We start from the raw sequence: 11,641 nt of genomic DNA, 5'->3' as shown, positions 1-11,641 counted from the left end.
AAACAGCAACTTTTGGAACACCAAGAAAGCAGAGGGGTGACCTTTGTCCTCTGCAGCACGCCAACATATTCACTGTAAACTAATAAAGTCTTTTACATTCAAAGGAGTGAATGTTTGTGGCCTTGAGACTGTTTCCTTGCAGCGAAGAGGTTCTGTGTCCTCCTGTGGACCTCCTCCAGAACCACAAACATGCACATTAGGCTGATTGCTAGCTAAATTGCCCTGTAGGTATGTGATGGACTGTCCAGGGTGTGTTCCAGTAGCTGCTGGGAGATGTTCCAACACTCCCACTGATTAAACATGACGGTGAATAATGACACGTCACTCTGAACAACGTCAATAATAACAACAGCACATCATGCATGAGTCTATAAGCAGCACCGCTAACTAATAACAGCATAATGTCAGCGACGTATATCTGGTATCTCTAGGGTGTGAGGCTTGATGCTCATGGAGCTAAAACCTCTGGGCCCCATTAAAGCATGTGGATGCTGATTATAGCGCCCCCTGCTGCCAGACCACTTTGTAGCTCCACCTTACAGACGTCACAGTTTATTTGCTGCAGCTTACAAGACCATTTCAACTAGTAGACAAAATAAAAATCCATAATGCTGAGGGATAACAACCATGCTCCCAGTGCAGCTGGTACTGGACGCCACAGTGCCTTCCATATGAGGGCCCCCACCGTGCCCCCGATGACAGCAATCACTCAATGCCAAATGGGCAAAAGAACCCAGCTACAAGTATGGACATTATTACTCAACTGTTCACCATGCAAACAACTGGGACGGGACCGAATATCTGCTGAAACACAATGGACCCGACTGTTGCGGGCTGGGGTTACATCATCCTCCCGCTGCTTTCCGAAGGGCCCGTTTTGGCAAGTCTGTGTGGTTCCTCCTGTTTCCATTCAAACAGTGTGAGTGCTGTGGAAGTGTTGACAGACTGAGCACGCCTGCACCGCCTGGCAGGGGATTGGGTGGGGTAAAAGGGAAGACACGGGGGGAGAGAGAGAGAGGGAGAGAGAGAGATGGTGCTGGAGGAAAAAGGAAGGAGTAGAGGGAAGCTGGAGCCACAGACTGCACCAGGGACACCGGGCAGACAGGCTCGGTTAGCTCGGCGGCTCTGTAGGCATCAGCAGGCGCTCCGCGAGCAGATTAAAAGAGATATCAATGGGGTAAATTTTTATCAGAGAGCGAAGGGGGGCTGCTGACGGAATGAAAGGCCTCTCAGGTGGAGGAATCACTCGGTGAATGTTTGAGAAGGGATGGCAGGTGAGATGCCCACGTCTCCCCTCCCCTAATTAAACCTTTAGGCGTTGGAGACTCAGAGGGGATTACATAATGCACTCTGCAGTCCTGCAGTCTCCTAGAGGAGAGGAGAGGAGAGGAGAGGAGAGGAGAGGAGAGGAGAGGAGAGGAGAGGAGAGGAGAGGAGAGGAGAGGAGGGGAGGGGAGGGGAGAGGAGAGGAGAGGAGAGGTAGGGGAGAGGAGAGGAGAGGAGAGGAGAGGAGAGGAGAGGAGAGGAGAGGAGAGGAGAGGAGAGGAGAGGAGGGGAGGGGGAGAGGAGAGGAGAGGAGAGGAGAGGAGAGGAGAGGAGAGGAGAGGAGAGGAGAGGAGAGGAGAGGAGGGAGGGGAGAGGAGAGGAGAGGAGAGGAGAGGAGAGGAGAGGAGAGGAGAGGAGGGGAGGCGAGGGGAGGGGAGGGGAGGGGAGGGGAGGGGGGGCATTTGAGATTAAGTCCCTTTCATCTTCAACCAGACTCATATTTCCTAAAGTTAAGTACTAGATGAAGACTGCGTGATTACTCTCCCTCTCTCCCTCTCTCCCTCTCTCTCTCTGCCTCCCCCCCCCACTCTCTCTGAGTAGAAACTCACACTCTCTTGGTCTCCTCTTTCTTTCTTTCTTTGCCTGTAGAGGAGGACTCACGGAATGTGCATTCAAATGCCTGTGGAAGACTCAGGCTCCCAATCCCCAGTACAGGAATTTCTAAGAATCACAGTTCAAAAAAGGAGACACTTAGCTATCTGCACTCCAATTTCACAGGAGAACTGGAGTTAATAGCTGGATGGAGCGCTTGTAGCTGCCTTCTCAACACCGAATGGAAACGTTTAAGCAAACGCCGATGACGGGTTCTGACTCGTTGGGAAACAAAGGGTGTGAACGTCCAAAGAGATGCCTCAGAGCGGCTGTAAATATGTTGTCTTTTCATTCAAATCGAGGCGAAAGGGAGGAAAGAAAATGCTCTGATAAATGCAGGCGTTCCTTCTTATGCTTTCACAGTTTTACAAGCCTGTTTAATCCCAACAGACACATTCTGACCACCATAAATTTTGCTGTAAACTGCAGCTACATATTATTTTTTTTTTTTTTAAAAAGGACATTTCTAATCAACGTTGGTGTTTCTACACAAATACAGTTAATTTTCTAAATGATATCCATAAAAAACCAATAGGTGGCTACAGGTCACACATGGATGTATGTGTAAATCAAAATCTGACACCTGATGGAACTGGTTCTGGGGGGGGGGGGGGGGACAAGCGACTGCGGATGTGAACAAACAGCAGGCTTCAACGCTCCGGTTGTGCAGCCACCGCTCCAGTCCCCGGAGACGCGGCGCTCAAATCCGTCCTCTCCGAGCCCTCTCCATGTCAAGTGGATGGTGTGCGGCTACCGTGAGAAAAGGAAAAAAAGGCCTTTTCTGCAGCGCCGCTCGCACAGGCTCCTGCCTGATTAAGGTATTGTGGCAATCAAGCAAATTCCTGGTTGTGTGTTTGCTGTGACAATGGGGAGAGATTTCCAGCCAGCCAGCGCTGCTCGGCAGTGTTTGCTGAAATAAATCCTGCGTCTTGAGTGGTGCCAGACAGCAGAGTCTGCCTGTGCCAGCTGTCTGCCATGCCTCTCCGCTCGCCGCTCGCCGCTGTCCGACCCTCGGCGCTCAGTCCCTTGTTTTTCTAGCAGTTTCTGCACGGACGGCTGGCACAGCTGTTCGGCTGGTCCCTGTGGCCTTTTAAAAAAGGCAATAAATCAATCTAGGCACTCAATACAGGCGGGAAATTGACCAATTAGAGTGGCCCAAGATGCTTATATTCATTCGGGCATTTTTACAAATTGGCTATCTATTTATACCAAACTCGGGGACTCCACAAGAAAAATTCACTTATTCACTTGCCACAATCGGCGCATTACTGTTCTCCCGCAGGCGGCAGACGCCGCGTCTCAGCGTTCCGAGGCCCCGCTACTTAATCACACATCCTTCATTCAACACACACGACATCATTATGACTCCCAATGCTGCTATTAGCGGCACAGCGGGGAGATGTGATCAAACGTGAAGCGGTGTCATTGTGTGTTTGTATTTGGAAGTTAGCCGCAAAAATAAAAACGGTCAGCTGCCCACCTTTTCAGGAGGCCCATGCAGACACACTTACTCTGACACAGCCTGACAAGAGGAGGCTGTCCAAACTCATTACTCAAGCGCTACTAAGCAACAGCTTAGCATTTAAGCAGCACTTAAGGCTAAAATGTAAATGTTTACTCAAGCTATAGCATGAATGTCACTGGATCGCGGTGTGCAACTGAATGGTGATGAAAGGGATAGGCGTTAAAATAATTGTGTCCCACTCACGTTATACAAAACTGCTTTTTATATATTTCACAGTTCAATACCAGCATCAGCTTTTGTTAGCTGCAGTCAAAACAAATAAAAGAAAAAAGCATGATAATACTTGATTAGCCGTAGCTACAGGTGTACTGGCATCTGTGAGCAATCTGTCTCGTTTCTAAGTGTCCACAATGAAACGATTGTATCAGCCGCTAGACGACAGTCAAATAACAGGTGGCGCGCGGCTAACGCTTCTATGTCCCAACAGGTAATGCTACACATTCGCTTAGCATTCACAGCCACAACTGGCTGATGCAACGCTCAAGCTAAATCATGCACAGGCTACAGAAAACGAGCCACAATGGTGCTCTTGTAGAGCCGCTGGCGAAACGTGGCGAAGTCTAATTAGTGCTGCTCGGTAACAAAGTCCACTGACTATGTTCTGAAGAATGCCATGAGCACAAGCAGCGGTCCCTTATGTTATGCTAAGTAGAACTCCTGAGCATCATTATCATTCACAGTCTAACTGCCTGCAGACTCATTTATGCTTACATGTCACTTTCCCTCCGCACACTCTAATCAGCTGATTAACACACACGCGCACACACACACACACATATAAGATTTTAAAGGTTACCGTCCTCTTCTGAGTACTTAATCTAGATAAGACAGTGCAGTGGGGTTATGTAGATTAAAATAAACAGGAAATTAAAATAAATATGCCTAGACTGTTTTTGTTCATCATTCTCTGTCCAAAAAAATAATGGCCCAAAGGTCCCAAGCTAATGCTAAAGGGGGGAAGAAAAGCCCCCGACTGTTGTAGGACTCACCAGCCACTCATTTAAGACTTTTATCCTCATCTGTGTACCTCAAACAAACGGCCATCTGTGGTTTAAATGGTACAACAGCGTTATAAAGAAGTGAGATTGGTTTATCTGCATTTCAGCACACACTGTCAGAGGGTTCAAACACTTCCATTTGATGCTATCAATTACCCTCTTTATTCCTCAATTCCAGGCCCTTAAATATTAATATGATTCCATAATGAGGCTGAGTGGTCGGAATCACTCACTGTCCCTCAAGGCAGCTCGGCGGTGGACGAGTGCACAGACCTCACTTGATGAATAAAACCATCCATTAGGGTACACTTCAGCACTCAGACACGCCCCGGTGGAAATGTGGTCTTCCTCTTTGTCGGAGGAGCAAAATAAAAAGCTCTTTGCAGGGTCTGCAGGTGCCAACTCTGATAACTACAGACTTCCTCAGGTGTTTTTGGGCTGCACGCCACCAAATGAGGTGAAATGACTAGTCACAGGCTTATGCTTGTGTGTATTTTATAAATGTATGGGTGTTTTATTTGCTTTATTCTATTGTAATGTGCAAAAGAAGAGGACAAATACATACAATGTGAAGGGATTACCCATAAAATCTGTGCTTTCTTCTTCATCCAGATGAACATGGACTCTGTTTTTCCTGTTTCCAGATGAAACGCATGCCACATTTCATGGGGTCACCGGTTCACAGACGAAGAGGAGGACCTTTAAATTAGTGCCTGATGAGGCCTGAAAGGAGACGGTCCTGTGGGGCGCGCCGAGTGAGGAATGAGGCGCTTAAGATCACTGAAATTGTTACATTTCAAAAAGCAATTTCCTTAAATTGCTGAACAAGTTACTAAAATCAGACACCCAATTAGGATCTGATTTTTGAGAGTGGAATTAAAGGAGTGGTTCCACTATCAGCGCCGTCTGGGGTACAGGCAACCATTGCTCATCTTCCCAGCGAGGCTTTTATGTGCGGGACCCCATATCACGCAACTCACCCAATCTAATTAGCTCCTCTCAAATGAGGGAATATTCATTTTGAAACATAGCTAAGAAGAAAAAACCGGCGGCAGATAACTCGGGCCGCTGTTATTGTCGCATTTATCGACAGATCCTCCCTTTTATGTGTCATGTGAAAATGAGAGGCCGTGCGACTGAATCATCACTATTTGGACAGTTAGCTAATACGCTGTGAAATGAGCGCTGCCTCGCCGTCACAGCGCCAAATAAATCACGAAACTAGCAGGCCGGTTGGAAAAGCCTCTTCGGGACCGATCCGTTCTCGGAGCCGCGCTGACCTTTCAGCGTAAAGCACAATATCCTTCCAGAGAGGAAAAGCGCCCGCGGAAGCAGCCCCCCCGCGCACACGTGCGACACCAACATGAGGCGCAGCGTACGCGTTCGCCGTATAGTTCACTCAGCGGCGTATACAGGCTGCACGTACACGCACGCGCGAGCGGAGACGAGGCAGCCGCTGAACCGTGAAACATCTTCATCCATCCCTGTTCCCATGGCAACAAGTAGAATCGCATCCCCGTTAGAACTTTGTTCTTGAGTCAAAAACGGAACCATCTGCTAAAAACATATAGTCACGTAGGAAAGTTGTGTGTAGATTGAGGGGGGGCGCAGACGTTATGGTCCCTGGCCAATGTTTCCCTTCCAGGCATGAAAGAGCCACATCCTCCCCCACCGTGGATGGTGCTGAGGGGGGGGATGCCATGGCTGCTCACACTCCTATAGGCTGAGAATTCTCCCAGCAGAACGCCGTGAAGAGAAAGCGCGCCTCTTCTTTTTATTGTTCAAAACAGGTTTTTATTAATATGTTACTCCTATGTGGAAATGTGGAGGTTCAGGACTCACGCTGCACGACTTGAGATAATCTGCATGATTCACAAAATAAAATCTGAATTTTTAAAGATAAATATGACTTGAAATGTCAGATTTTAAAGCCGTTGTTTTGAACTGTAGCAGCATTTAGGTGTTCAAGATATGAGACAGGCTGTAAGTGTCCTGAGTCCCCCCTACTAGATAAGTGTGACTCCATTATGATAGTGAGAAATAACAACAACAACAACAACAATAATAATAATAATAATAATGCTTATTGATATTATTCTATAGAGTTGTTTAACAGTGGGGACAAACAGATGTTAATGAAGCTAATTGATGCAGCAATTTAGCATTTATAAACAAGCTAGAAGATGCTCATATCACAGAACAATAATCAACATATCATCCCCATAAAGAAGCCACATTTATTTATTTATTTATTTATTTATTTATTTGTAGGGCAGCATGGAATTGATAATGTCAATGAATTCAATGACAGATGCTAATTTTTGACACAGTTTTAATGAACTGTGGTTTATTTTGTTGCCTGCATTGATCATTGATCCTCTCGTTTACTCCATTTAATTGATTTTTGCCATCCTGACGGGGGAAAAAAAACATTTGACAAAGAATTACTTCAGGATTTTGTTTATTTTAATGTTGTTAAAGGGATGAATGTTAATTTATTCTTGAATGTCTATTTATTCATTCTTGTAGATTAAACACTATATAATAATATTGTTTTTAATGATGCGCCTCATCCTCCTTTGGGCAAATGTCACAAGTTTAACAGGAATGTTTGTGAGGGATTTTACGGAGAAAGAAAAAATCTCAGTGAGCAGCTTGAGGTGCGAGTTGAGAGTCTGTGGCAGTCAATTTCCTTAATCCTAATAAAACTATCATTCTGATATTTGAAAGGTTTCTGATTGGACCTTCTGTGTTTATTATTCTCCTCTCATTATTCTGTTTTATAGGAAGAGACCGGACACGCATGCGACTGTGCCGCCCCACGGCCGAGGACAGCGGCTCCTCCTGGAGCAGAACCTGCACTGAGAGAAGCTCAGCGCACGTTTCTGGTCTGGACCAGTGCCAGACGGCCTCACACGGCTCTGAAGCCCACTGTTCGTCTGCGTCGGCTCTCAGGCTACCACAGAAGCCGAGTCAGAAAGGTCAGATTTGGGGACACTCTCAGGTCAAGGTCATCAAACGCCCAACTACTTTCCCCCTCCGTCAGCTTTGACCAGCCTAAAGGAACGTCTGACAACAGGTGAATGCCTGGACGCCTGATCCCGATGCTCATGTCTGTTCCTCTGGACAGTGGGAATCATCTGCAGCTCGTTCTCGGCGATAAGGCCGACCTTGTGCGGGATGCGACTCTGAAGGACATTTTTGACACCAGATAGGACAAGATGGTGCTTTCAGGGGAAATTGGCTAAAATTGCTTTATCCCGTTGCCACGCTTCAGTTCCACAGTCCTTTTTATTTTTGTCTGTCTGGTTTCAGCAGCACTTTTGAACCCAGAGGAGGTTCAGGAGAAGCTTTGATTTTCTATGAGTGTGATGAAGGTTGGCATTGAGCTGCGGCTGTGACAATGAGCGCGTTTAATTGTATTCTGATGAGCAGTTTGAATAGTTTGAAATAAAAATGTAAATAATAACAAATGCAAAACTCATAACTGAAAAGATAGATGTTGACGTAACTCCATCATCACCACGATGGCAGAATATGAAATGGTAAAGCAGGTTCCTCTTTTACCTGGATTCCACCTGTTGCATGAACAATCGTGACCCAAACAATGGTAAAGCTCCAGTTTAAGCTGGTCCCAGAAAGTTGTGTCTCCGTGCGTCCCAGTTGGAACACTGACACCTGCTGGGAGAGGAGGTGCTAAAAGGGGGCGGCCGCTCTCGGGCCCGGAGACGTGGATTTCTGCCTCCTGGTCAAAAAAAATAATTTGCATCCTCTGCTTACTTTGAAAAGTGTGGAAACTAATGGCTTCGTAAATTCATGCAAACGCTGTAAACAACAAACTGTGGTGGGGCCGGGGGGGGGGGCGGCGGTGAGAGTGGTGGGCGCGGGATTTGGGCTTAAATACAAATACTATATCTCCCCTTCCCTTGTTGACTGCATCCCCAGGCTTAGAGACAACTTAAAGTAAATCTTACCCCCGTCCCTCCACCCCTTTACCACAGTGGAGGTGGCAGCAGGGGGAGGAATAAATCATTTGGCACTCGAGGCTCCGTGAGGAGACCAAGTTTGCCTGTAAAATAATCATAAATACAAGTGAAAATGTTCCATTTGGAACAGCATGCTTCCTAATGTAAAAGTGGCAGGTGGCATATTTCAAGTGGGCTCTGATTGAGCTCCAGCTGTTTGTAAAATTATCTGTCGTCACAGAATTCAGGTCAGAGCGATAAGAATTGTGGGCACTCCATCTGGGAGCACTGTTCACATGTTCGCATTCAGACTTCAGTGCAGCACAGGCGGGGCCCGAGCCACGGCCCCGGACAGACCCGAGAACGGGAGGAAAGGCAGAAATGAACCATGAGTGCAAATTTTAACTGACAATTTACCATTTGAGTTGTTACATACCGACTTTACAATGACAACATGGTCACGGCAGTACAAAAAATCTATTTGAATTTATTTCTGCGTTAAAAAAAAAGTGTCGTTCTTCCTCTCTCTTTAAGAAATGGGATGGGCCGACTAAGAAAGAGCGCAGCAGCAATTATTTTAAATGATTTTTTTGGCCAATTTTCTGTTAAAACGGCAACGTGAGTCAAATAAAAAGTACAACACTTCTGAATGGACACTTTTAATCTGGCAAGGCAGACTTTCAATAGTGAATTAGGCCTTTTTTGTATTTCTTTAATGCTTCCAAGAGAAATGTATGCAAATCTCTGGCTAATGCTAACTGCAGCGACAAAGGAGCGGGTCCTCCCCTGCTGTACCGGGTTACCCAGCCGACGGTGCCGCTGTGGCCGGCATAATGCTCTGTGATTACAGCAAGACCTGCTGGATCGAAAGAAGCAGTGAATGATGGATGCCAGCACCTTCGTCTGGTCCCTCTGACCAGAGGACACAGCTGCACCCTCATTCTCCCTCTTTAGGTTATAGAGAAATGGCTTAAAATGGCATTAAATGTACATTTACAGCGCTGACGCACGAAAAAAGAAAGAAAAAATTCACTATAATGCCACATGATGATATACAAAATGTCCCCATGCTGCTGACTTCATCTTAAATGTCCTTATATAGTTATTGATCATTTCATAAACGCGCTGCTAGATGACACATTGATGCATTTAAAATCCATCTATTTTCATTTTGAGGGTCTGCCTGGCAAAGTCTAAATGTGGTTAACTAGTCGAGGCAGAGTTAATCCTTTTATCTAGATCCCTGCTGCAGGGGATCCCAAACACACTCTGATTAAAAAAGGAAACGTGGGCAATGAACAGTTTAAGAATCGCGGGCCCTAAACAGATAAAGGCGGAACATCTTGTTGCTATGGCAGTGCATATAGAATGACTGGCGACGCTTCTCTCCCCCGTCTAATACGTTCACATTATTTATGAAATATTTCATAAGAGCCATTGCAAATGCTAAAAATAAATCCCAAAGAGATGCTTTGTGCCTTTCCAGCTGGAGTTGTGGAATGCCAGTGCCAGCGTTTCACAGTTGCTGCTTTGGAAAAGATGGATGCTTGTCCACCAGACACGCGCGCTTCTGATTCCCCCCCCATCCTCCTGTTCTTCAATAAGTACGGAGATAAAAAAAAGACAAAGGAAGAAAGAAATGCTTGATCTTTCTACGTTGGAAGATAGAGAAGCGCAAACAAAAGAGGCGATTTGATCTGTGAGAAATCAGATTCCCTTCTGAGATGTATTTATTACACTTCCCCCACCCCATCAGCAGCACCAAACAAGTAAAAAAATGTTTTTGGGGTTTTTTTTAACAGCCAAATGGTGCACACACAAAAAAAAAACTTTTGCAGGAGAAGAATCCAGACCTTCGTAAGCCGCGCCCCTCCCTCTGAATACGCCATATTTCTCCTGTCAATACACTCCCAGCATCCATTTTCACCTGGCTGACACCTTTTACTGGCCAGGGGATGAATAAATCACACTTAGTGAACTCCCTCGGTAGTTTGACTAAAAAAAGGAGATCAACATGAAGGAGGACTGCAGTGTTTTCCTGTCACCGCTGCCCCCGAGGTACCGTGAAAAATTACAGGAGATAAAATATCATTTTTCAAAGACCCTTATTGCTCTTTTAATCTATCCGCCACAATGGATGGCTTCTGGGATGTGTTTCATTTCATCTGAGCACAAACAATCTTTCAAAGGGCTTAATAACAGTTACACAAATGAGAGTCATTAATTACCTGCTAATGGAATAATAGATGCGCCATCCAAGCCGCTGCCGCAACAGGAACGGAAAAGGTGTGGAGCTTAATAAAAACTCTAAATATCTGGGCCTCCACTTGTCTTTGAACTTCATTAGCGCCCCGACACGCGAGCCATAATGCAAATACAGGCAGAAAAATATGCTGATCACATTCTCTATAATTCTGGTGATCTGTTTACATAATGATGGGGAGGGTGGGGTGGTGGGTGGGGGGGTCACGAGTGGGACTCCATCCAGCTGCACGGAACAGGACGGAGTGGGGGATAATAATGCAAATGCTGAGTGGGTTCCTAGGTTTGGATTTTTGTTCAATTCTGGAATTTATGACCGCGATAAAATGCAGTTGTGGTTGAGATGCAATTCTGGGGTATGAAAAAAAAAAACTAAAAATCTGGTAAAACTAAGAAATAGAGTTGGATTTAAGAGGAGAAAAGAGTAGTTAATGGATGATGAATTAGAGCCGGGGGGGAACATCATAAATTGTGACGAGGGGCTGTTGCCTGCGGGATGATAAACAGGGACGCTGGATACAATCTGCCTCTCTGTGTATCTCTTAGATGCTGGTTGCCACTTTATCTCTCCCATCCTGCTGGATTACACCTCCAGGGTTCAGGTGGGAATCAATCATTGCTATTATTACCTAAAGTCACACCACGCATCTATCACCGCTAAGGTTACCATAACCTCAATATTAGCAGAGGAAAAGCCCCTCTAATAAACAGCAGAAAGGATGGGCTGGCTGGTGGGATTTCATCTTCCTTTCACTTTTAATAAGGCACTCAGAGGAATAAAGATTACAGGCCATATTTAGCATGCAGAACAAATCAGGCTCTTCCAGGCTCTTCCTCTTCTCCACTTCTCATTCTGGTTAGTCATTAACACTGGGAGGGGGGGGTGTCTAGTGTGGAGAGGCGTTCTGAGTTCAGCAATCACGCTCCGTTCTGTGTGCTCCTACTGTCTGCAGCTGCTGTCAACAAGACTCCAA

At 45.9% G+C, this 11,641-nt stretch overlaps 1 protein-coding gene across 2 annotated transcripts in view; it reads right to left on the bottom strand.

Annotated features, from left to right (window-relative positions):
- roraa (RAR-related orphan receptor A, paralog a) overlaps window positions 1-11,641 on the bottom strand; it is a 147,077-nt gene that overhangs the window by 75,326 nt on the left and 60,110 nt on the right. The window lies entirely within an intron of this gene.

The sequence above is a fragment of the Takifugu rubripes genome, chromosome 9, assembly GCF_901000725.2.
Source record: "Takifugu rubripes chromosome 9, fTakRub1.2, whole genome shotgun sequence".
Classification (NCBI taxonomy): domain Eukaryota; kingdom Metazoa; phylum Chordata; class Actinopteri; order Tetraodontiformes; family Tetraodontidae; genus Takifugu; species Takifugu rubripes.
This window is presented reverse-complemented; position numbering and strand designations above follow the sequence as displayed.